At 34.5% G+C, this 23665-nt stretch overlaps 1 protein-coding gene and 1 long non-coding RNA gene across 17 annotated transcripts in view; one reads left to right on the top strand and one right to left on the bottom strand.

Annotated features, from left to right (window-relative positions):
- LOC123268865 overlaps window positions 1-23665 on the top strand; it is a 172187-nt gene that overhangs the window by 15148 nt on the left and 133374 nt on the right. For both annotated transcript variants that reach the window (XR_006510313.1, XR_006510312.1), the window contains one exon: window positions 16497-16576. This is a non-coding gene — a long non-coding RNA (uncharacterized LOC123268865). The remainder of the gene's footprint in view (window positions 1-16496; window positions 16577-23665) is intronic.
- LOC123268858 (tyrosine-protein phosphatase Lar) overlaps window positions 1-23665 on the bottom strand; it is a 162885-nt gene that overhangs the window by 46432 nt on the left and 92788 nt on the right. The gene's annotated exons all lie outside the window — the stretch shown is intronic.

Genomic DNA, 23665 nt, shown 5'->3' with positions numbered 1-23665 from the left:
TTTGAGCTACTTTTGAGTACACTTGTCATGTAGGAAAAGAGATACTACTTTTGGATTCTAATGCAAAAGAGGTCAACGCAAGTCAGGTGTATTCCTTCAAATTAAGTTTATCCTTGCATTTTGTTGATTTTTCAAAATCACACAATTTTTGGAAAAATGGCGTTTTTTTATTAAACTAGAAAGCTTATAAATTTTAAAAACTACTTTTGATCAAAAAATGATGTACAAATATATAAGAAATTTTTTTTAGGACTTATAATTAACATTAAAGATCAAAATTTGGATACTTTCCTTCATGATTTCAATATTTGAACAATAACTGGTGAAATTCAAGAAGAACAATCATAGTTTAAGAAAAAAATTAAATTAAAAATTGTATCCAATACGTTCTAATTGACACTAATCAGGTCCCTGGCATCAAAGATATCGATATCGATAACAGGAAGCTAGTCTTAGCGGCTAATTGTCACGAGTGGCTCGAAATGTAGTGTATTACAGGACTTGATTCAAAGTAAATACCAATTACTTGAGGAGTATTTCATTGATAAAGCACGATTGGCTTCGCAGGATACCATTTCAATAGCGATACTCGATACTTGATCTTGAGCAAACTATCAAGGGCCCTCGGAGTTCTGAAGCTCGAGTCAATGTGATCAAGACATCGGCAATGCATTCGGTAGTATCTCACGGCAATAACACAAGTTACCAGCGCTGATGGTCCAGACCCACATTCACATCCACCCGATGCAGAATGCTTCGATGTAGATAGCGTGTAGCGGAAGGAGCAGGACATTAGATTGTGTGTTCATTGATGTTATAGTTTTGATATCTTATAAAAGTAGCTCGTTTTACAGCACACCTTCGGGGATATTGGATAACATTCTCGTATATATGACGCGAAATAATAGTCACTTGCTTTTGTGTGTCCCAGGAAAACGATTTCCGTACAGTCGTAAATTTTTTTTCACCTTTTATTGTCACTGTTGGGTAAATCGAATTTCCAGATGACAATCGAAACATTATGCTAAATGTCTCCCGGCATTGTTGTGCTCCACTAAACAACCTTATTTATTCAGATTAAGATGGAGATGCATATTAAAATTAAAACAAAAACATCCGGGATAAGACGAACTGGAATAATTATAAAGTTCCTTTCGTATTTTCACCTAAAGTGTTTTCTTTGTTTTAAACGATCGGTTCATTATTGAGCAGTTTATCTTCTTTCTTTATTTTATTTCCGTCTATTATTATCATCCGTTCCCTCTGTCTTCTAACGACGTCTCTTAAGACAGCGAACGCCATTTTAATTAATCTTTAAGAATACACCGAGAAGTTTTACGATAAACTCGGGGGAAACCCGAGTAATCGTGAGTTGAACAACAAAATTATTAGTGAATTTACTTACTCTTAATCCATTGTCACGGAAATTTTAAATTAAAAATATTTGCTTTAGCAGATTCGTCTCTTTTATCTTTATCATTGCTTCAATTCGATAATGCAGAAATTGTAAGGAGAATTAGAGAACCTAGTGGTACTTAAATTACCAGGTACATCTATTACCGGATTTAATAATGTGTCTACCAGCTATTGATGAAATACGAGCTCGCTTACGTCTCATGATATAGTTACCCCTCATTTCGCTCCAACATTTTCATTGCTTCGACATATTTAAACTGAGTAACGACTGAGTCTATTTAACGATTTACGTGTTCCGTAGATTTAACTCCGTTTACAATTATAATTGCGATGTAATTGCCCAACGAAAAGAAATTAACTCGGCTTAAAAACAGCGAGTTGTCACTTGGGAAGGCATGCGCGAAACTAGTCATGACTCGGTTTTATTTATGGCGCCCACTTGTTAGCCAAAAGAGAGGACAATTGTTGGCTCTTTTTCTGCTATTTTCTTTTTTCCTGCCCTGCAATCGTGCTAAATTGTCACGATATCCCGCGAACACTGACGGCAATGGATTACCGTCTAATTAAGCAAACATACTACACTGTAAATATATGTACTGGATTATATCGAGCGGTTTTTGTGCATCGGAGCCATTGAGACTGAACGGGTGAGCGGCTCTGTGAAGGACAAAATGATAGCAGCGTTGTAATAATGATAAATAATAAGACTAAGGTGGGGTGATGTTTTTAATAATAATAATAAATATATTTACGTCTGTATTGAAGACACAAGAGGTATAATGAATTAAAAAGAGTCGTACAAATTCGTTTAATTAAATGAAGATCTGAACTTTTATTATGAGTTTTTTCTGGCGCCCACTTAAACTTTCTTTGAGATTATTAAATCCATTCGTTGAAATGTATTTTTATTTTGTCAGCGCACTTGTTTGTTTTTTAATTTGTTTATTTAAGCTTTTTATTCTTTTTAGATTTTTCATCCATATTTTTTTTTTTTTTATTTTTTTTATTATTATTACGGGAAAAAGAAATCGCTTTCATTTGCAGCAATATTCGATTACGAAAGAGAGCTGTAGGTTGAAACTCCTCGAGACCGTAATAACGCGAGATCAAAGTTTTCCTCTGGTATACCCTCGGTAGCGGGCACTCTCGGCCATAGAAAATGGATCAGCTTGAAACTCCGCGCTCTTCCCTCATCCACCACAACTTGACTCCTTTGGCTCAGATCTCTCTATACATATATAAAAATATATATCTATATATAAGCTTAACTTTTTTGACTTGCCTTCCGGAAACTCATTTGAATTTTTTATTCAATCCTTGAAACAAATAATTATCATGGCAATATTCATTTAAGGGTTCAATGGTCCCGAGGTAACTTTCCCGAAGAACGCCCCGGAAAAATGAATTTGTGAATAATAACAACAAATTAAACGTAAAGAAAGCTACTTGTTACGATAATTCTGCTTTGAAAACAAAAATTATTGAAGTATGTTTCTCGAGGGCGCACTTAGCTTTAATTAATTTTTTTTCTTCTCAAAAATTTTTTTTTTTATTGAAAAAAAGCTCAGCCGTAAAAGGAACAGCGAGTGCATTGAAATGCCGAAAATGGAGAGAACCTTAAAACATTTGAGGCCCATCAAGCACTTTAGCGACTCATTTGTAGCTTTAAAAAACTCTTCACACGGAAACAATGTAAAAAGAAGAGCAAGCAAACGATGAAGTAGTTTTTTCGTAAAATTTTCGCGTTTTTTTTTTTTTTCTATTTATCAGAAGTAAACTTTTTTTTCGATGAAGATCGAGAGTTCTAAAACAATTTGGCGAGCTAGGCTCCTGTCGAATGACTACTCCTCTCGTAACTTAGTTTTCCGTATAAGAGAGAAGAAAGTGCACTTTGGTAGTTGGACAATCCTAATGGAAAAGAACTAAAAAATCTAAAGTTTATTCCATTATCCTTCTTTTTATATTGTTTGTCTGTTTATTTTCGGTTCCGGAGATAAAATATTGGCAATTTAAAATTCTAGCTGTAGTTTGCTCCACAAAAACTGTACAAGAGTAAGAAAAATAAATAAGCTCGTAGAGATATAGAACGACAGAAATTGAGATATTGGGGAGGTAGTGTGGGATATTGGGCTCACATACGCGTACTTTAAGGGAAAACTCTTGATTATAAAGGTTATTGCCAGAGTTTGATGCCATGAAGTAAAGGGAGCGATGAGGTATAACGTATAAAGCGAGGTCTGGAGGGTTATGTAAAAGCTCTCTGCTTGGGAGTGAGCATAAAGAGCGAGCGAGTGAGCCAAAGATAGAAAAAGATCGCTCGGATGGAAAAGGTTCCAGATAAGAGATTGAAAGGGAGCGAGGAGAAAAGGAGAAGGAAGTTGAGAAAGCCGCGGCCAGTTTTCAGCGATGCATGCACTTCTCTATACAACGGTCTCTAAGTAATATTTTATTTAGTAAAACGCTCTGCAAGCTTCTCCGCAAATTGAGATCCTACGATTTCACGTTAAGAGAAAAGAGAAAATCCAAGAACGAGAACTAGATATGGAGCAATGCTTATGCTTATGCTTCTGCTTCTATGCTGGAGACGTCGAGGTAAATGTAATGTTCCAGCCACCAAGGAATACCTGGGGGTGATGGCGACCTCGTTTACCCACAACTCCAATTCAGTTTTCACTGCCTAGCCGCCAGTCCTACGCTAATTCCCACGATTTGCTTCAATGGCGCAATCACTGTAAAAAACAATGCAGCGATGGCCTGCTGGAAACTGGAAGAAGAAATACTGTACGGCAAATGCCGGTGGGAAGGCACGCGAAAAAAGTTCGGATAAGTATTATTAGCGGCAATCAACCCAAATTGGCTTTCACAAAACTATCGAGGAGTTTCACGTTAATGACAATGGACGAGGATAATTGAGACGGTATTGGGGATTTTCTCGGTTTAGTTCAGACTGAGAGGGACTGTGTTTTTATATTTACATATTTATGTTCAGTGCTTTGTTGCGTTCGGTTATTTATTCACCAGTGGAGGATACTTTTTTGGGGATGCACTTTTTTTTGGATGCTAAATTGGATGAGTTTAAATTGTTGGAGCTTTACTACTTTTTGTAAAAAGTTTAATCATAGTTTGGTAAATTACAAAAAGAAAAGATATCTATATTTTGATTTAAACATTTCAAATAATTTAATAAAGTAGTTATTTTTTAATTCAAAGCAGAGAAGAACGTTACACTGATAGAAGGATTTGTTTATAGTTAAAAATATTTGTTAATATTTAACAAATCATTTATTAGTGACCACTTTTTAATCCTTAATAAATATTTCTTAGTATTTAAAAAAATTTATTAATATTTGATAAATGAATATCAGATTTATTAAATACAAACAAATCATTTTAAATACTAAGAAATACGTGTTTAATACTAAAAAGTGGTCTTTAATAAATGATTTGTTAACTATTAACAAATATTTTTTAATACAAATAAATCCTTCTATCAGTGTATAAATTAAAGTCCTGTAATTTTTAATTAAAATATTTTTAGTTTGATCGACAAATACATTTGTTTTTAAACGAAATATTTATTTTTTCAATCCAAATTTTTTGATAATAATTGAAAAAAAAAAATTTATTGAATTCAGCTGAACAGAAATAAAAAATTCTGGACTTTCGAATAAATTTACTTGACTCAATAGAATACTTATAGACTAACCCGAGTCGAAAAAATGAACTTACATGAGCTTAAATCAATTGTTTTAGTATAGCAGTTAAGTTCATTTAAGTTAATTTTTTCAACTCGGGAAGTTAAAATTTTCTTGGTTCAATTAAATTCTATTTTCTGTGTAGTATTAACTAAAAACACTCTCAATGTTATTATTTCTCAGCCACAACGTCAAAACTAGTTAATCTGAATTCCGACTTAATGGTTCGTTAAGAAGCTTGGAGGTCGAAGCTTTTTGTCGATGTCTGGCCAAAATCACAGCAACTCAAACGGTAGTTGTGTTTTATGTGATTTAATAGCACAGAAGACCGACGATAGGAAAATAATAACAACAATAATAGCATTACGGGAAGCCGGGAGTAGCTGGGAGGCATCGGGCTTGCGGATAACTCTGGATATTGGAAGTGGTCAAGTAAAACTAGAGTGAAACTGGAGAGAGCTTTCATATCTTCCGGAACGAGATAAACCAATAACATTCTTATTTTTTCAAGTTTGCGGTGGATTGCACGTTGTATGTGTACCAAGTCAACATATATTCATTATCCGGTTGTTTTTCCGTGACCAACAAGTTTATACAGATATGTTTGTGGATCCGTTGACCACTGAAACCTACTTTCTTTGTTTTATGCCCTTTCTCTGCTTCCAACTACCGAGAAATGTATCTAGCTAGCCGCTTTTTTCTTTTTCTTTCAGTTTGTTGGTTTGTTTTCTGATCGGATACGACCATCGGGCACTTTCTCTTCCTTAATATTTATACTTTTTGTTGTTTTGGTTACTTCCTCTTATCTCATATCGCCGGATAGGGGTTTATTTTATTTTTTATCAGCAGAGAGGTATAAGTATAAGTTGCGGAGGCTACCAACGAGGATTTGTGGCTTTAAAGCATCCTCTGAGAATTTGATTCATCGATGGACTTAGCCGGCGCGTTAAGGTCCAGGATAGAGTTGAGCTTAGAAATTTAACCAAGCTAAAGGACTATCGATCTTTATCCAGACGCTCCCGTGAGAATTCTGTAAAGGTTGACCGAAGTTAGGTGGAACTTTTTACCCTCCATCCGGTGCAGCAAAGTGAACCGAGAATAAGAATAAGGATAAAAACAAGGAGGATGCCGAGTGTAACGATCATTAGAGTAGAGCTAAGTTAAGTATAGTCGAGTAAATATTCAACGAGAGCTTTTAAGTATTTTTTAACTTTGCTAGAGTGCATGTAAAAGAGCAAAAACCCGGCTAAACAATGCCAGAGTGAAGAACGATGACGCGAAGATAAAAGGCCAAAAAGCCCGTTCCATTCTATCTCTATGCTGAAAAGGAGAAAGCAGACGAGGGCCTCTAGTGAGTGACCTCCAACTCGTGCCAAGAAAAACTGTTTTCTCATCTTAATATCCCGGTTGGCAGCTTACTCTGGAATGCATCAAAACGGTGACGCGAAACAGACAAATATTGGCAGCTGAAAAATATTACTGAGCTAAGAACAAGACCAAGATAAATTCTTGTGAAATGAATAATGGATCATTGAAATTTATAATACTTTTTTGTGAAAAAAATTTTTTATGGCCATTATTATTATTTTATATGCTGAGAAAAAATTCCAACCCTTAATTTTAATTTTTTTAATTATGAAATTATTTCATTCAAAGTATTTATCAAATTTAGGACTTCTTTTTGAACTTTCTGTTACTCAGCGGCATTTAGTGCTACTGCAATAGATTTTGGTGCAATTTTAAGATAATAAGACATTATTTGAAGAGTATTTATACTTAATTGAGGTCAAGTCATATATTTTGGTAGTTAGACTGATAGAAGGATTTGTTTATATTTAATAAGCTTTATTAACTGTTAATAAATGATTTTTTTTAACATCATAGGATTTAATAAATATTTATTAACAGTTAATAAATTATTTATTAAATACGATTTATTAAATGTTAATAAATATTTATTAACAGTTAGCAAACATTTATTAACTGTTAATAAATAGTTATTAATGGTTAATGAATATTTGTGAACTGTTAACAAATATTTATTTAAAATAAAAAGCAAAAATAGCAATTTTTTTTTGACACTTTTTATAATCGTATAGCTGAAATACATGATAATAATTCAATTCACTAAATAAATTAACCTTTTTAATATTTAAAAATATAAAAGATAATTATGAACTGTGATAGAATTTGGTATTTTACAATAAACGTTATTATAATGTCATATAATTAATGTAAATAATTTATAAAGATGATTTTTATTTAAAGCAATCTTGATATCATACATTGCAAGTGAAACAAATTCACTCAAAAAAATATTTATTAACTGTTAATAAATATTTGTTAACTATTAATAATTATTATTTATTTAATGTTAAAAAATATTTATTAAAATTTAATAAATTAATTAATTGTCTTCAAATAAATCAAATTATTAAAAATTAATAAATCCTTCTATCAGTGTACCTGTCACTAAAGTCGTATTTTGACCAAAAAATCTTGTTTTTTTTTTACATTTTCCGACAGAAAAACTGAACTTGAGTTTTTTTAGAAAATTTAATATCCTCTGAGAAAGATCCTGTAGATTGAAGCGCTAAAAATCATTTAATAAAATTAGAAAAATAATGATCAAGTCTTCTTAATTCGTAGAAAGTCTTGTAATAAATTTTGAAAATTGACGATATTATAAAATGTTTCTAAAGATTAAAAAAAAAATGAACTGTTTGAAACCCGCAACTAAAAACAGCAAGTGTTTGTGGATGCGGTATCGAAGCGACAGGTTATCCACAAATCAAACGTGCCGTCACTCATCCCAAAGCTGGTTTGGTCTCGCGCGTGTTCGTGACTCGTAGTGTCGTAGCAAGAGGTACCCCGCGTGTTCAAAGTGCCAGAGATCCCTCGGAGACTGGTCAGCGGCTCTCTGGATCTCTGGATCTCTGCATAAGAGCCGAGCACCCGATATCTACAGCAGCTCCAGCTCAGAGAGAAGCTGCACACAGAAACACAGAGATACAAACAGAGAGAAAGATAGAGAGACGATAGCAAAACAGAGACAGAGAGAAGAACGTCCCGCTGGACATTTACGGGACGACGCCGATAGAATCGATATATTAACCGGAGCGAACCCGGCCCGACTCTACAAACTATCTCCAGCTCTATCTCGAGCATATTCCGGGTCTCGCAATCCGATAAATCGAATCACGCGTACCAAAGGTTGACGCCCAATTGCACGTCTAATTATTAATCGTGACTATGCAATTATGTTGTACGTGTACCTTCATCGGCTGTGTTGTGTTGTTCGGCTGTTTGGATACGCGTGCCACGATTCAGTGCTCACATATGTATGTTACAGGTTATATTAGTACGAACCGGTGTTTGTGTCTCTCTTCCTCCCTTTTTGGCTCGTCAAAGGACCAAAAGGAGAGTTACGGTTTGAAGATTCCTGGAGAAACAAATCTGCCTGCTGATCATTACGAAACTAAACTCTGTATTTAATTTTCATAGATCGTTCAATTATTGTGTTTCATGATTGTGGATCTGATTGCAATTTGGAAACATTAGAACACCAAAATTATACATTGTTTAATAAAAATTATTTTTTTTTTTAAATTCCATCAACTGAAAAAAGTGGATCGAAAGCAAAACATGGAAAATTCATTAAAAATTTCACTTAAACATTGAATAACGTTTGAAGGATTCAATTTATCAAAACAAGTTGAGAAACCTTTTTTAAAGGGCATTCAATTTACTTCAAATAGATGTATCAACTTTCCCTAATTTTTTATTTCTTCATTAGTAAAAAAATTCCAAAATTAAAAAAATCAAATCGTAAGTTATACAGATTAATATTGCTTGATATTGACGACTTTTCAAAGCCCAGTTACATGAAAACGGCTTATCTAGCGAAAATTTTCAATCAGACCTTTTTTGTAGAGCATTCAATTTTCTTTAAGGCAATATGTCGTTAAAATTTTTCGCTTGATAGTTTTAAAGTTTAAAAGAAAAAAAAGTTTGGAAAATCCAAAAGTGCACGCCTCATAATCTCATTTTTCATAATAAAATTGATTAAAATAAAAGATAAAAAGCAAAATAAAAAACAGAAAACTCTGCTATGGTTTAGTGGCGCCATAACTCTAAGGTGAGGAAAAAAATACTATAATAAAATGTATAGATAAATATACAAAAAAATCCACAGTCATATATTAGTTTTTTATAAATAATAATTCAACGACAGTGAATTGAACGCTCATATTAATTGAGAAAATCATAAGTGTGTTACTTTAGATAATAAAAAAAAAAATTATTCCGGTTCAATCATTTTTTCGACTAATAAAAAGATTATGTTTAATGTTATTATTTATTATGTTAAACAAAAAAATTGTTATTGAAATATATCTTATGTGCATGACAAATTATTTGACTTGATATAAGTGTACTTATATTAACCTGTAAGTGCGATATAAATAACAAAAATCAATTACAATTTCGAGAAAACTGCTTTTTTTGAAATATCGAGAGTAGAGCATGACCTCAACGCTTCGCTTACGAGGCGTGCAATAAGATCAGAAAAAAATAAAAAATTGATCATTTTTTTACTTGTAGATTTTTTGGACCCAGTTTTAATATTAGTACGTTAATGATAAAAATAATTATAATCATAATAATAACAATTTTAGATTGGCTTAAGAAGCAAAAATCAAGGGAACAAAGGTAGTAGTTATGATTAATGAAATAAACGAAGTTTGGATCTGTTGAGAAGCTGACGATCGAGCTAATGAGAAATGAGCATTTAGAGAAAGTTTGGCAGCGTGCCATTGTGTTGTAATGTCTATTGTCAACAGCTAATTGAGTGTCACTGAGCGCAGCAGGTTATCACGGTGTGGCTTTCTCAGAAGGAGTCTTGTGTGTCTGGAACTGCTATGCCAGCGGTGTTCCGATCCTGGATATGTGAAGGACTAGGAATTGGGAACTAGAAACTAGGTGAATTAAACCCTGCAGCACCTGGGCGTGGCACGTCACGTCGGCTTCAAGATTCGAGACTAAAGATAGGAAAGCCCAGGAAAAGTCACTGTCTTGAAAATTGAGAAATAGGTAAACCAGAAAAAATAAGCCGTAAGCTATAAGTCGTATGTGTAAATGTAAACGGACGAGTCGAGCTTTTTTACGTATCCGCAAATATACAATTGGAAATGTAATTTTCATGTTGTGAGTAAGAGTGTAGAGGGTAATGCAAACTGAGTGAAATATGGTAAGAGGGATTGAAGGCGTTGTAACGTATGCAGGCGTCTCGTAAGCACTAGAAACATCCGCGTCGTATACTTAAAGCAAATTCTTATGCATTCAGCGCCAGGATCCAGGTATCCTATTAGGAAAAGTATCTACTTAAGCTTTTATTTTACACTTTGAATAAATATAACCATATGTACGAGCTGGATTACTCTCGGCAATTAATGCTTGTGAGTTCTTTTGAAAAAGTTATTTTCTGACATGGTTATAAGACCATTAGAGAATTGAAAAATAAAATTTTTATACAAAAATAATGGAAAAGCTTCTTAAAAGAGTGAAAAAAAAATTTTTGGTTTAGAACTAAATACTACAAAGTTAAACTCTCTAATAATGAGATAATTCTGCGATCATGCGCCATCTGTTGGAATTTTTTAAAACTAACCAATCAAAAATTAGATATGGCCATATTAAAACCTACCAAGACATATCAAAAAATTTTCCACGGATTATTTGTCAATTTAAAAAGTTCAAAGTTGTATCAACTTATATATTTCCTTCAAAAAGCTTCTTATTATTTTTATAAACTCAATTAACATCGTAATAAAAATAACCAGTGCCCAGCGGCTCTATTTAGCCTGCTAATTAAATAAATTTACTCCCACCAAGCAGGATTACTCCCAGCATTTTTATCTCTGGATGTGACTTTCCAGTAATTATGACTCTAACAAAATGACTCATCAAAATGACTATTTTAATAACCAGTAAGTAGAACCCTGGATGATTAATTAAAATAAACGCGAAAGGACGCGTTGAATTCAGTAATATAACGCTAATCTGTCACATGATTGAATTATTGAGCAGCAGGATCATAAATCGTCAGCGGGTAACCGAAATAAATTACCGTGTAACCGCTGTTAATTAATAACTAAACAATAACAGCATCAACAATCACAATGAAGGTGAAAATTATAAAAAAAATGCTCTCTCACGAAGTAATTATTCACGAGGATAAATTGGGACAAAACTGGCGATTGGAATATAAACGACGAACGATCAACGATTATCGTCACCTGTTAAATCCAAACACTAAACCCCTTAGTAGATCATTGTTATCCAGTGTGGCGTACCATCTACAGACTATGGTCCTGGGCAGTATTACGTGGACGTTATCCGCAAGTCGTTATCGAGCGCAGTTTCTGGTGAGCTTTATAACGTTATTGTAGTAGGTCGTAGGTAGGGCTTCCCGCTGATTCTGGGAATATGCTTGATACTGATTGACGTCGGGAATGGGCAATCAGCCTGAGAATTTAAGTCCTCAACAATACCACCCATTGTACCGAGCACCAGAGAATACCATATTCAGCGCTCCCTATCAGAGCCGCGTCCAGGGCTGCCAGGAGCAAAACAGAGAGAGATAAAGCTGAAGACAAAGACAATGACTATGACTGTGGAGGGAAAGGGACGAAGTATCAGGATCGCGAGCATCTAGATATTAATGGAGGAGATCGAGGAGGGAGAAGGAGGCATCGTTATCGCAGCGATGGGCAATAGGTTTAACGCGACTAAATACTAAATACGCACGTCCCTTGCAACAGCTTGTTCCGGCTCATTAGCCCAGTGTCCATACACGCGTTAAGGATTTACACATGGACCTGTAAGGGGAACTAACTGTTTCACTTGGCCAAACTCTCCCCGGCCAAGACCCCAGAGCATAGAGTCTCGAGCAGTGACCAGAGAAGCAAACCGAAGGGCCAGCAAAGTGATGTACGCCTGAACGGTTCACCGAAGCTTGACAGTTGATGTCTCACATGCTGAGATTGTACTTCTGATGCCGTCGTCCTCGATCGATACCTTCTCCGTCTCTATCAGCAGTCCTGAGACAGCGCTTGTGCCTTGTATTATTTATTTGCCGGTCGGTAATCTCGACTGCAAGTCCAATAGAACCAGAACTTGCTCCGGGGGCAAGAAGTTTGTTACGATCAATAATTTGTACTTGGAGATCCGGATTAAATAATCAGATGCTAGTTGGGAGTTATTGAAGGGGTTGGATGTTTGCTTTGGCAAATCGCCGAATTTATATCAGGCTTCTTATGTTGCTCTGGTTCATTAATTAATGCCTTAGCAGTGGCGAGCTCTCGTGAAACTTCTCTTCTCTGGTCTTATTTTTGGGGTTTAGCGAGAACACCGCGAAATGAGGCTCTGCTGCCCGGAGATAAGCTATGAATGAAAAAGCTGTAAAAAAAACAACCGAGCAGAGAGATGATACTTAGGTTTTTTACTGGGTAATTTTTGTTTTTTTTTTTTTAGCAATTCGAGCTGGCTTTTTTGTGTCTAGCTGTTTCCATTAGTGTAATTATTGGAGAACGGCTTGTATTTCGTTAGTATTTAAGAGAGTCGGAGGACTTATCATCGTTTAGGTTTTGGTACTAATAATTTTTGTAATTTACGCTGTTTTGATTGCTAATTCATTCATTATAAAATAATTATCATTGAAAATTTTTGCTGCGGAAATTCGCGAATTTTCGTTTGACGTCATATTTATCTAAATAAAACAATATAAAGAAGCTTGATATCAAAATTGAACAATTTAAGCTACTTTAAACAATTTTAGAAAATTTTCTGACAGAGTAAAGAGAAGACTTATTTTTAAAATTGACTAAATAATCAATGCTCCAAAAACTGATGCATTTTATCAGTTCAAATAATAGTTTTATTAACCACATAAATACTTAATTCAGTTAACTGAGTATTGATCCAAGTTAAATTTAATAGTGCCCTAGTTAAGTAATTTTTTAATGCAATCCAGAGCTCTGGAGCTTTAATAAAACAAATCTTTCTTTAAAGTTCAATAATCTTATCGTTCAAAATTATATTATTGATCAGCCAGAGTTTAATTTGTTTTGATAAAATAAATAGTATAAAAATAAAAAGCAAAGATACAAACAATAAATCTGAGGATTAAATGAAAAGATGCGAAAAATATAAATTTTGAAGATTGATTATTTCCATTCCCTCGACATCTTTGTCTTGGCTTAACGAGTTGGCTCATTGGATTATAATTAGGTAATTTATAATGGGTTTGTTTGTCGAAGCTCCAGTTTAAGAGGATTGAAGAGGTCGGAATAAAGAAAAAGAAGAAGAATAAGTCGAGAAGGAAGAGAATTGTTAAGGAACGCGAGACACAGAGGTGATTTAGACGGAATGAGAATAGATTTAGCGACTAGAGGAATAGCGATCTAACGAGCCTCGAAACCGCAGCAGAGTGTCTTGAGGCAAAGCCTCCCAGAGAATCCTCGAGTATTACACCCGTGTCTTCTCTTTTCCGCCCGGTGGACTGATGCTCATCACTCGGCTTTCAAGTCCTCGGGTGGCTGTCAGGACAAAGGACCCAACAATCCCAAGGCGAGGATCATCCTAATCGAATATGATTATCCGAGCTCGTCAATTGGCCAGACGACGTTCTCAGCCTCCATTCCTCAGTCCTCGGCTCTCAGTTATCGCCGAGCTCTCGATTCAGCTCTTTCCTCGTTACCCGGGATCGTGCTCGCCGGCCAGCGCCGTCTCGTGGGAAATAAAAACGATCTTGGTGTTTCCATTCAATTCACACAAGCCTGACTTACACACCGTGAAATTAGAGTCGACTTAACGATTGTCTGGGGGTGTTGTACCACTGGAATTATATTATTTCGAGGGCATACCCGACAATTCAATGCTTACACGGAAATTGTGTCATGTGGGCATTTTTTATTTGGATTTAAGGGGCAAAGTAGAGTCTTAGTTTGTCACTATGTGACTGCAGTAACTTGTAAACTATAAATAAATAAAATTTTGCTTTTTAAATAATGACTTTTGTTAAATTGCATTGTACTTTCTTAACTATCAACATTTTTAAAAATATAAGCTCATCCCGATGTTACACTCATCAAGAGCTTTCATTTAAGTACCCACATGCACTTTGATATACTTTTCATATATACATATATATAAAACATATAAATATATGAAAAATTGATGTGGGTACTCAAATGAAAGGTCTCGATGAGTGTAATGGCAGGAAGAGCTTATATTTTTAAAAATGTCAATAGTTCACAAGATACAAAGTTATTTCTTAATTATTGACGTTTTTAAAAATATAAGCTCATCCCGATGTTACACTCATCAAGAGCTTTTATTTGAGTATCCACATTCATTTTCATATATTTTTCATATATACATATATATAAAATATATAAATATATGAAAAATCCATGTGGGTACTCAAATGAAAGGTCTCGATGAGTGTAACATTGGGATGAGTTTATATCTTTAAAAATGTCAATAGTTCACAAGATACAAAGTCATTCCTTAATTATGTATCTAGAGATTGAGCATTTTCGGATACAGCCTTAATATTCACCACAATAAATTGATTATCGGTGAGAATGATATGAAATCTTAAAAAGGCACAAATTGAAATCAAGACCTTTGCAATGACACTAAATTTCACTAAAAAAAACCGATTTTATCATATGACTATCCTGGACCCAAAAATTTTCGTATTTTCTTAATAATATAGATAATTGATTTTCAAGTTATAAGCGCTGGAAAATTTTAGAATTGGTTCAAGTCAACTTTTTTTAATAACAGTCTTTGAACGTATTGTCTGATTTTAATTTTCTTCAAGGTCTTCAATCCGTTAGTTGAACAATTTGCAGGTTATCATAAAAATTATAACTTTGGTTTTTTTTAAATTAAAAATCTTTCGAATAAAAATTCCAAAAATTCAATTTTACCGGTGATAAGAATAAAAAAAAATGATTAATTAAATTTAAGTGACGAAAACAATGGCTCATAAAATGAATGTCGGGCCATTAGTCGCGTTTGATAATAAATGGTTTAATTATAATAATAAATAAATGGGAAATATTTTTCCAAGACAACAGGAAGGAAGAAATAAAAGAGTAGCGTTGGAAGAGAAATGACAACAATGGACTGGAATTAAACAACTCTCCCTCGAGATGGAGATAATAGAGATGCGCTTTTTTCCCTTTTCTTGGGACGGTGTTTGGTGTTTATTTAAACTTTTATTTTATTGTTTGTATTTATTTGTCGGACGCTCGTCTCTGTAGATAAAGAATGAAAATGTTGCGAAGGGAGTGAATTGTTATTTCTCAAAGTGAGCGAGGGATTTGAGAAAACAACCACCGTAGACGGTATAAAAGATATTTTGAAATTTCCGATGTTGTAACATCTTACATAGAGCCGATTGTAGCAGTGTTAGTTTTTATAGTGGTGGCAGTTGAGAATGTCGGAGGTATTAAGCCGGTGGCTTGCCAAATATGCGAATAGAAGCTCCGAGGGAAAAAGAGTGGCTGCAACCCTACGGAAGTACTTTCAGAACCCCTAGAGAATCAAGGGTTGAAATTGTTTCCTCGATCGTATAATTGCAGGAGATGATTTGATTTTTTACTTCTTTTATTTTCTTTAGATTTTTTACCAACTACAAGCCACAAGACCCTTTCTATCTTCCGTTGGTGAACTCACTCACTACGGATTCTTACTTCCGTTCAGTTTTTTTTTTTTGAGAATTTTTTTATAGCTCATCATAATATTCACGTCTTTTAGTGACAAAGCTCTTTTATTTGACGTTTTAATGAGTTTTTGTTATTAACATACAACATTTTTTACATAAGTTATTATAATTTTAATAACGACAAAAAAAATTTTTTTATTCTTTTTTTCATAACACAGAAAAGCTAATTTTACAAAAAGCCACTCTCGAAAATCTTAAAATAAATTATTAAAAAAATTAGGAAGAAAAATTAAGTTGATTTCAAGAGAAAAAATAATTTCTATTAATAAACAACCTAAAATAGAATAATAATATTCAATAGGTATTTAACTTACTCAAATGAGAATCAAAATAAAATAAAACCAGGTCAATTGACGAATTATTTCAAGAGATATCCGGTTTACAGAGTAAGAATAAATAAAATTTCATTGAAATGACGTCAATTTGATTACAATGTTAACTATAAAAAGAAATTTACGCAATTAATAACAAAATAAAAAAGCAGTTGACTTGTATTTTCCAGCGTGGAGAGTTTTTCTCGGTTCGGTTCATTTTTCTTCGATAGAGTGTTGCGAGAAATAAAAATAAAACGTAAACTTTTCTTTCAGTGGGTTCTTGAAGCTTTCACGGAGAATTTACCTCGGGAGGTGTGACATCACTTGGGCGCAATAAAATAAAAAAAGCATACGTACGTATTTTATTATTATTCTTTTGTTTATTTTCACTCCGGATCTAATTCTCTCGAAAACAGGATTTTCCAGCCGATTGCGCGATCCAGTATCTCTGTAGTACCCAGTACGTTTCTTGCAACACTTTCCAGCACATAAAACTGCAACCTTAAATCTATTCAACCGAATCTATCGACTGTATTATTAACTTTGTATTAAGTTACTAAATTTACAGGGCAATAAATAGCAAAATACCCTCAAGTCTGATAAAATGGGTGCTTGTAAAATAAAAACAACAATTGCCATTTTCTTCGCGCCTTAAATTGAATAAACTTCAATTAAAACAATAAAATATAAAAACTATAAAAGACATTAATTAATACATATAGATATATAATTTTTTAAAGAGTGTACAACAGCCAACAAACTTGTAATTCTTTTCGCACTTTAAATTGAAGTTAATAAAGTTAAAGCAACAAACAACCGTCGTAAAAAAAAATGAAGCCAATGAAAGTATTTCTTAGCGCGCGAAAAAAGTTTAAGATCGATAGTGTCAAGAAAAAAAGATAAAAAATAGCTTTAACTTTTAAAGATTTTGTTTGGAATTTTTTTTCACATCTCACATATAACAACCCTTTGAAAAACTACAAAACTCACGTAGACTGTTTTTTATTTTAATAAAAAAGATAAAATGTATCGTTTCAATAGATCGCAAACTCTGCTCGTTGTACTTATGAAAAACACGCTGAGGACCGTAGATAAAAAAATATGGGAAGGTTAAGTTAAAGAGAGCTTTTCACCAGAAGCATCGTTTCAATTCTCGGGGGTGAGTCTTTTTCCGAGTCTCTGCAGGCATCAAAACTCGCAAGTGAGAGAGAGAAAAAAGATTACCTTTAATCTTCTCGACGACTTAACCTCTCGCTTGCTGGATGACAAGGGTTGCCTATCTAATTTCTCAAGGGTCGAGAGGGTTGCATGTCGTGACATTATACATCATACCTCCGCCCAGACTGTTACTCTTGAGGAGCTTCATATCGATGTTTTAAATTTCTTTGGTACAACCGATCTCTTTTGACGAGACGAGCTTTATCCGTATGCACACCAACTGTCTTGACAATGTCGCCGAGAGCCCTCGTGAATTATAATTATCTTTTCTGAGCACTCGACCTCGCTGGTTTATCGTTTTCAAATCTATTTATTTTTTTATCAGATTATTTTTCGAAAAACTTTGTAGGCAAATTTTTTACAACCTTGATTTTTAATTAATTTTAGTGATTTAGGATCAAAGAAAAATTTTTACTGCTTATGACATCATTTTTAAGCCTTCTTAGATTTTTTTGAATTTAGTTCTAAAAAATTCCGCTAGATGACGTCTGGCATAAAAATCTTTTCGCTAGCAGAAACAAAATTACTTTCTCAATTTTTTCCTGACATATTTCTGTGTTTCATAGCATGTTTTATGATATTTTTTATAAGATATCAATCGATTTCAACGACCCATAAGAAGTAATACCGCAAATTACCAACAGATGGCGTTTTAATAAAAATATTTTCGCTTGCAGAGTAAAAGGAACTATAAATTATTCGTTCCATCTAAAACTGTCGAGGAAAAAAAAACTGCAGAGATATTAAACGACAAATAAAACAAGAGTAATTGCTCATGATTGTATGATACTTAAAAGATAAGTGATATTCCGGGTATATCCTAGCAGAGTCTTTTTAGAACCTCACCGGAATAGGGTACTTTGCACTTTGGTGAATTACAACTGTAGAGCACTTTGGCATGCGGTGTGCGAGCCGTATCGGTATTTTCTTGACTGGGTTTTAGATCGCGCTTTAGCCGTGTACTTGAGGTTTACGAGACGGAAGTTAAGACCGAGTGGTATATCACGACCGTAAAAATGTATCCCTCTTCATCCTTCTCTTTTTAATTTTCCATCTTTTTCCCGGTTTAATAGTCGGAGGTACGGTGGATTATTGTCGGGTTTTTATCCATGATACCCGGAAAAGTCATTTTAGTCCCGTAATACCCGAATGATAACAATTATCTTAGAAAGTTAAGTAATATCCGTGTACTTTTCGCGTTCGCGTTCGCTTAACATTTAACAGCAGCACAGTAAAAAATGTACACTTTTTTCGGTTTTTTTTTTTTTTTAATTCGAGTTTCTTTCTAGAAAACAATGCGCGTAATATTACGAGTTAAATTGTTTGATATTAATCACCAAAGTACACAAGTTTTCCAGCTAAAGGTTGCATTAAAAAAAATGCATACGAATGGAGCCAGAGAGAGGATTAAAACAAGAAAAAACCGGGCTTTAATAATGCACAGAAACTGAATAAACTTGGGCGCCAAGTACCGGGAACTGGAACTGGAACTAGATCTAGAGAAAGAGAAAGAGGCCCGGGTGAAATACTCCGAGCGATACTTCTCACTTAATAAAATTATCCCGTTGATTAAGTAGAAAGTTCAATTTCCTTTGTACCTTTTTTTCCTTTTTTATATTCTATTCTATTCTCTTATATTTTTATTTTTATTTTTATTTTGCTCATCTCTTGGTTGCGTTTTCTTCTCGCTGGCTCTTGCTGTCTGGCTAACAAAAATAAATACCTCCAAGGTAAAGCCGAACCCGAGAATAAGGAACGAAAAATAAAGCTTAAGCGTCCTGGCGCCCAACGTGTCTCATAACTAAGAAACAGTAAACGGATCCTCGGTGAATTTCCACGGCAAATTCGATTAATTCTCTTCCCACCGCCACAATATAAAAAACAAACCACAAATTTATTCTCCAGATAATTTCATTTATTAGATTTATCTATCTAGTTTTTCAATTCCAGTCTCTGGACTACGGACTCAAGCTCGTTGATTTCATCCAAAAATTTCCTAGTATCATTCAAAAGTAGTATAAAAGTAAGAACGACAAATATCATTTGAAATTTGAATAAAATGAAACTTATATCTCGAGTGAGGGTGAGATTGAGCACGTGATGCGATGATAAAGCCACTGAAGCCGTGAGCTTGAAAGGCACCGAACAGCAAGAAGATGGACTATTTATTTCTTTTTATTCTCAAGAATAGAAGCTATCTTCACTTCCATTTACTTAAATTTTTTATTTGGCTTTTACTTTTATCTACACATTTCTTTTGCCCAGCATTCAGCTATTTCGCCCATTATTCAACCAGTCACCCAGTCATTCAACGCCCTTCATGCCACGATCGACTAAACATCCATTGTTAACCACTGGCGCATTATCCATCCCGATGACTTTGACAACTTTCAATTTGTTTGCTCTCAGACTTTTTGCTGGATCTTTTCTCGGGTTATCAACGCTAATCCAGCATCTGGTGTACCGGCAAGTGATATACTTCTGACGAGGGTCCAAAAGTTATGACACTGTTCAAGACTCGAGGGCATAAAGCTAAAACAAAGCTTGTTTATTGTCCAAAGCTGTCCTGATGAATTTTTGATTGACTGATTCGACACTTTTAAACTCAGTTAGAATTTTTTTTGTCTTCAATCTTCATTCTGGTTGGCAATCTCACGAAGCATAAGCACGAACCAACGTCTGTTTATTTGATAGCAAAATCTGATAGCAGAATAGGGTGAAACGCTTTGTCTTTTTCATTCCGCGTCGTTTCATCGCGTCGTCTGCGAAAGATAGTCATTGGGTGTTTGCGTTGGCAGACAGCAAGCGAGAAAAGACACGAAAGATAAAACGACAAGTACTCGCCCGCAAAAGTTAGATTGGTGAAATAGTTTGGCGGAAGAAGCATCTTGGGTTAGTTTTGGTGCGTTCTTATCGTATCGCGATCAACCCCGTCCAGATGACAGTGAGGATACCGGTAAAAACTGTTACCAACAAAAGTTTAAGCTCTGCTCCAAGCTTGAAATTCACGGTTAATTTACTTACCCAATTAATAGCTAATTAAACAGCCGTTCTGAATAAAAAAGTTAAGTAAGGAAGCAAATTAAATTCTTTATTCCGAAATTCACGTACTTTGCCCGTAAAGTTTTATCCGTTGAATTTCCCGGTAAACTTTTTTTCAACTTCAACTTCCTATGTATACAGTTACGGAGGAGATTTCTTTTGGCTCTCTATTTATTACTCAGTACTCCTTCCGATCCCGCAAAGTTGACGGCATCGAGAGTCGTCCACGTCCACCCGTCACCCAAAAGAACTCCAGTTTCTTTACCTTTTTCCCGTCGGACTTAGTCTACGTTTTTTTACTTTAGATTTTTGTTTTACTACCCGGGTGTATTCTCTTCTTGATGGTTATTTTTCCTTAACTTTGAAATCTCAAAGCTCCTTCAAAATTCGCCGAGGACACCGGCTACTCCGCCTTCAACTTCTGGTATCACTTTTTCATCCAGGATCAACGCTTAATCGGACCTTTCTCTGTACTTTTTATACACATACACACCGACTATTTTCTTCACTTGTTCATTTTCTTCTTGGTACCGAGCTAAGAAACAAACTTTAAATCGCTCAACAACTTTACAACTACTTGATAATTCATCAACTATTTCACTCCATCGAAGATCACACGTCGATCTTTCATTTCGCTCGCTTGTTCTAATAAAAATTTCAAACAGTCTACGGGATTCAATCTTTTACTTTTTTATTTGTCGATACAAGGAAAAAATCCAATAAAAATTTTTAATATTAATTTATTGAAAGAAAAAAAATTTTTTTTTCATCAAAATTAGATTTTTTTCAAAAATGGTTACCCCTTTTATTTCAAAAACTACTCAAGGGTTTGAAATCAAATTCACAGAACATATTCAGGGTATCAAAGACAAAATCATGTTGGAAGGATTTTAATTTTTCTTCAAAACTCGATCCAGTTTCAATTACTTACGAAAATTTTAATTTCTGCTAGACTCTTCTTCTTTACAGAGCTTTACAAAATAGTCTCACTATAAGTAAAATATTTCACCGAGCAGCAAGCGAATAGAAGCGTCGGCGGAAGCCAAAGATTGAGAAAATACACCGGAAAAACAAACAGCCGAGTCAGCTTTGGAGATGACGAGGGTAAAAGCGCAGAGCTGGTAGAAATTTAAGGTTACGTTTTCAAATAAGACTCAACTGAAGAAAAACACCTCATATGAAACAAAAGAGTAGAGTTTTTAAGCTGAATAAAAGTTGCCTTCACTTATCCATTATATGTTATACGTTATACGTGTACCATTCGCCGCCGGTTGTGTCAATTCACATTCTCTGAAGAAAACGCCTGTCTTTTTTTCACCCCTAATTCTTTATCCCTTGTATTTTTACTACGGCGCTCTCGAGTCTACGATTTCTCGGTATTTTTGACTTCCATCAGCATTCAGTGACTTTTATATATTACGTCCCTCGTATACAGGGAACATGGAAACGAAATACAGGACATGAAGAGGAAGTATATCTTCAGTAATGCTCATTCGTATTTTCATGTCATAGACCTTTCAACTTGTCACATGGTCTTCCAGTGTCTTTGATACAAATGCAGGACGTGATCCGACGAGATGAATTGCGATGCACTGCCTCGTATAATAGGGCGCTAAATTTTGATCCAATAATGATGGATGAAAATGGAAGATGAAAATCCCGGGGATGATTAGCTGTCACCAAAAGTTGTCAATTTGCCTTACACAGGATTATCATTAAAAGAACCAGGTCACCTATTTTCACCTATATTCCATGTAAAAAAAAGTACCCATTATTTATGAAATGTTAAATTAAACTAATGTCGTTACCTAATTTGAATGAGCCAAAAATGATTATCGGTTATTTTACGAACACTGGAGACGTATCCGGTGGGATTATTTTGGATAAAAATTAAATGAGCTGACGAATGAGAGAAATGGTGAAGATTTATCACATTGATTCGATTAACAATTCAGCAGAGTCACGTGTATTGCAGATAGAAGATGGGATTTATTTGTATTTTAAGTGTAAGTATAATTAAAAAGTGTTCGGATAATTGGATTGAATATTTAAAGAGCCTCGTGGAGGAGAATCTGAAGGGGGAAAGAAATTAGTAGTACATTTTGTATAGGACATTATATTCCACCCAATTAACGGACAGATAATTAGAAGTAGATGTCGTTGAAGGGAGGTGTACTCTTGGATTAATTAAAACCCGGCAATCCCCGATTTCAGCGCATACAAGCCCGGTGAATAGCATCTAGCTGTGTATGTAAGTAACCGAGGAATCAGAGAGGCGAGGAAGATCATGTGGGTGGCTCTATTTCCGACAACGGAACAACCTGTGCTTTGATTCATGAGTTTCAATTTACGTTTTGGATGCTTGATGACATTTTTAAATGTTTTCATAATGAATATCATTCAGCAGGGATTACTTTGATTGTTATTGATGGATTACTTGTAAAAACATTTTATAATATGGCTTTATCAGACCTAGTACACAGCTAGGCAATGATTGCTAATGGAAGTTATTGATGCTGAATTTTACAAAATTTGTCCCAGATTTATTTACTGAAAGAAAAACTTTTTAAAAAAGGAAATCGAAAGAAAGTTTGAAGAAAAACATCTGACAGAAGAAAAAGTTTAATAAAAAAATTTTTACTATGTAAATATTCGTAAAAGCATCAATAGGCATTATTTGAAAAAGTAGTTTGTATGGAGTTAGTTTGGGTGATTGTTAATTCTAATGGAAACAACGGAATAGAAGTAGCTAGAAGTGTCTAACCCATTGTATACAGATCGATTTCACCAGAATGAAAACAACAAACCGCAGGACTGCGATGACTATAATGGCGAATTGAGCAATCGAGTTATACAAAATAGTTTGACAACAAGCAACTTCCGATATCCGAGAAGATGTTTCCTCCGCTTTCACAAGACACTCGATATATTTTCTCTTTCTCCTTCGTAAGTTGATACTCCGTCCAAAAATCCTTGCCCGCATCGTCTCGAAATCCCCAGTAAGTACAATTGCTTTGATAAATGTATCGCGATAGCCATACATACGTGGAGTGAAAAGACCACAACAGTGCGTTGGCTGGTTCGGTGAAAAAGAGTCCCTGGAAAGCAAACGAAAAAACAATGCGATAGTGGTGATGCGGTGTTGTAGTTTTGTAGCTGTAGATGTTGTAGCGGTTGATAGG

The sequence above is a fragment of the Cotesia glomerata genome, linkage group LG7 (genome assembly GCF_020080835.1).
Source record: "Cotesia glomerata isolate CgM1 linkage group LG7, MPM_Cglom_v2.3, whole genome shotgun sequence".
Lineage (NCBI taxonomy): Eukaryota > Metazoa > Arthropoda > Insecta > Hymenoptera > Braconidae > Cotesia > Cotesia glomerata.
Note: the sequence above shows the minus strand (reverse complement) of the source record. Positions and strands in the feature narration are given on the sequence as shown.